This window comes from Jaculus jaculus, chromosome 8 (genome assembly GCF_020740685.1).
Source record: "Jaculus jaculus isolate mJacJac1 chromosome 8, mJacJac1.mat.Y.cur, whole genome shotgun sequence".
NCBI classification, from domain to species: Eukaryota; Metazoa; Chordata; class Mammalia; order Rodentia; family Dipodidae; genus Jaculus; species Jaculus jaculus.
Genome location: NC_059109.1, coordinates 39,807,841 through 39,812,125, shown reverse-complemented (window position 1 = coordinate 39,812,125; position 4,285 = coordinate 39,807,841).

Sequence of the window (4,285 nt, the reverse complement as noted above, 5' to 3'; positions counted from 1 at the left end):
AAGAAGACTAAATTGTAATATCAACTGTGTTTTGGATAATAAAAGTACATTAATGTCTGATCAATGGAAATTTCCAGCTATGGTGGAAAAAGCTTCTATACACTTAAACAGAGAGAAACAACTACAGCAAGCAAAACACCAACAGTGGCCGACAGCACAAACTCACTACAGCACAAACCTGCTCTCTACACCTTGGGGCCGGAATTGATCCACCCCTAGTGACACACCCCCTCCAGCAGGCTTCTGGAGGCTTAAGCAGGAAGCTGAACCTTAATAAAACACCTGAGTCTATAGGGTCATACATTTATACTGTCACATTCAAAGTACCACAGCACCAAAGTAATTCATAAATGATATATTTTCAAAAAGTTACATGAACAAATAGATGTCCATATTTTGAAATAAACCTTGATTTGTACCTTATGCTCCACTCAAAACTTAATTTGAAATAAATTTTATATATTATATATATATAATAGCTGGGGCTGGAGAGATTACTAAATGGTTAGGGCACTTATGTGCAAAGCTTAACGACCTGGATTCAATTCCCCAGTACCCACGTAAGGCTAGATGCACAAAGGAGCACATACATCTGGAGTCTGTTTACAGTGGTCTCAGGCCCCAGCATGCTATGCTTTCAGTCTTTCTCTCTCTCTCTCTCTCTGCTTTCAAATAAGTGAACATTTTACACACACACACACACACACACACACACACACACACACACACACACATATATATATATATATATATATGTATGTATGTATATGTATATTATGCTAACCTGTTAGACAATTATGAAGGAAACATTCCCAGCTCTCTTAAGATAGACAATCTCTTTACTAAAAAGAGATACATTTGTTTATACCATGAAGCTTATGATGATAAAATACACTAGAGGGGAGCATGTTTATAATGTATGCATCTGAAAATGGCCTGTATTGGGAAATATAAAATTTTCTATAATTAACAATACACAATCTCACTTGAAATACATTAATCTGCCAAAAAATGGACACAGAAAAATGTACTAAGTGCTCATTAACCATATGAGAAGAAGAAAAAATTATTACTCTTTAGAGACAGGTATGTTGAAACTAAAATAATGAGCCACCTCATAGGACAGGGAAACATGGGTAAATGCAATGAGCAATTGGATGTCTTACACATCACAAAAGTGGAAACATTATTGCTGCTTTGGAAAACTGGAAATTGCTTCCTTCCTTCTTTCCTTCCTTCCTCCTTTCCTTCCTCCATCTCCCTCATCCCTCTTTCCCTACTGCTTTCCTGTATGGATCATGTATGCATGCATGTGTGCTGATACTGCACTCCGTGTGCTCACCTGCAGCACCCCATGGGCTCACCTGTGGTGGCCAGACAGAACATTGTCCCTCTCCACTACACACTCACTCATTTGTTCTTGCAGCAGAGTCTCTTTTTACCACTTGAGTTTGCCATTAGCAAGCCCAGTTGATTCTCTGGTTTCTACTTCCCATGGGACTGGAGTTAAGATACGTGAGGCCATATCCAGCTATTTACATGGGGTGGCAGCTTCCTTCTCATTGATTGGACAAAATAGCTGACCAGAATCAGCTTATAGAAAGGTAAAGTATATTTCCAGCTCACAGTTTCAAGGGGATGTTTCATCATGTTGGGGAAAGTGTTGCCAGAACAGGCAGCCAAGGGGTCACATTGTGTTCCTTCAGCAAGGAGGAGCAGCAAGAGTGAACTAATGAATATCCAATGATGCTGGACTAATACGTTCAATGCCTCCAGTCACAGGTCTCCATTGCCATGCCTCCAGTGACAGGTCTCCAGTGACATACCTCCAGTGACAGGTCTCCAGTGACATACCTCCAGTGACAGGTCTCCAGTGACATACCTCCAGTGACAGGTCTCCAGTGACAAACCTCCTGTGACAGGTCTCTAGTGACATGCCTCCAGTGACATGCCTCCAGTGACAGGCCTCCAGGGACAGACCTCCAGTAACAGCCCTCCAGTGACAGGCATCTAGTTGCATACCTCCAGTGACACTCTCTGCAAGGACACACCTCCAGTGACACAGCCAGTGACACCCCTCCAGCGATACCTCCTCCAGTGGCATGCCTCCAGTTACATGCCTCCAATGACAGGCCTCCAGTGACACCTCCTCCATCAAGGCACTGCTTCCCAAAGGCTTCAGTAGCTGGGGATAATGTATAAGGCTTAGTCACAAAAATATGAGCTTATGGGGACATTTCACTTTCACCTCACCACATTGGATTCTGGAGGTTTCATTCAGATGATCTCAGGACCCCTCAGGTCCTCATGCTTGCATGGGATGTGTGCTGAACCACTGAGCCATCTCTCCAACCTGAAAACAGGCAGCTTCTGATGAACACTGAACTATTCTTCCATCCAACAATTACATTTCAAGGAGAAATAACAACATATGTCCACTAAATGACTTTTTATGAAAGTTCATATTCACATCTTTCATTATAATTAAAACTGGAAATAATCCAGATACCTATCAAAGAGGAAATGAACTCAATGGACAAATTTTGGTGTATCTATATAATGGAGTAATAAAAATTGATGAATGATGAATGTAATAAAATGCGTAACTGTCAAAAAGGCTTTTGCTAGCCCGATAGAGCCAACATAAAAGATACTGTATGAGTCCATATACATGAAATTCTATAAGAGGTGAAGATTTGGTGCTAGATAACCGAGTGGTGGCATATAATAAGGGGTTGAAGCCAGTCCTGACTGGAAAGCAACACGAGAGACCATCATGAAGTGGAAGTATTTCACATCTGGATTCATTGTGTGGGTTACACAAACATACTTATCAAAACTCACTGAGCTTATGTGGACTTTACTACATAAACTTTAGTACTTGGAATAAAGGAAAAATGAATGGTTCATGTGTATACACATTTACACACACACACAACATACCCTTGGGGAAAGAGGATGTGAGAAAGCTAGATTATTCTTTTTCTCTTAATGCATCCCAAGAAACTACAAAAAAAAATACTGATATTTAGTAAATGAATGGTTCAATACATGAACAGATATATAGAAATATTTTAATAATGTACAAGTTGCTATTGTTTTCAGGCTACTAGAAGAGTTGTTTATTTGCAATTGTATACCTGTCCATGTAGTCATAGGTACAATCTAGACACAAGTGCACACATCCAAATGAACATGTGTGGACACACTTTAATCATGCTAATTACACATAGTTTTTAAAAATCTAAATCTTGGAAAAAGGCAATGAAAGGAGTCCAACATTTCTTTGTTGAATGAATCAATGAATATATCAATGACCATTTTTTCAATTTTGTTTGTGCTTTTAATAAATTTAAGCACATATTACCTGTTTTTTTCTTTCTTTCTTTTTTTTTTTTTTTTTTTTTGAGGTAGGGTCTCACTTTAGCACAGACTGACCTGGAATTCACTATGTAGTCTCAGGGCAGCCTTGAACTCATGGAAATCCTCCTACCTCTGCCTCCCAAGTGTTAGGATTAAAGAAAGGCATGTGCCACCATGCCTAGCCACATTACATTTTTTAACAAATAACAAAGGCTAATCTTAAAATCACAAAACACTTATACATACTAAAAATAGCTACCATCTACAAAACCCATCCAAAAAAACTGATTGTTGTGGATGGTCTCAATAAATATGTAACACACATGGCAGATAAATACCCATTATCTCTCAATGATAACAGCCAAGGCTAGGAGAAGCCCTCAAGGTTAACAGGAGTAGAGAATAGCAAATTCAGAATTTGCTGCTCTTTTCACAGTCTCTCTCCTCATCTCTCTTGCTGTACTAAAGATTAAACCCAGAGCTCACTCATGTTATATTCTTTTAAAAATATTTATTTATTTATTGACACACAGGGAGAGATGGGAACAGAGGATGGGCACACCAGGGCCTCTAACTACTGCAAACCAACCCCAGCCAGCTGCATGTGTTACTTTGTGCATTTGGATTTATGTGGTACTGGGAATCAAACCCATGTCGTTGAGCTTTGCAGGCAAGCACCTTAACTGCTGAGATATCTCTCTAGCCTTCATGTTATACCCTTTAGGGGCGATTGCATTGGTTGACATTTGACGTTATTATAAACAGCACTTCTATAAAAATTTCTGTGCATTTATTTTGTGAAAATATGTCATTATGCATCCATCTGTTTTTGTGGTACTTGGGATTGAATTTTGAACCTTGTATATTGTAGGCAAGTGTTCTACCTACCTACCACTAAGCTACATCATTAGCCCCCCAAACC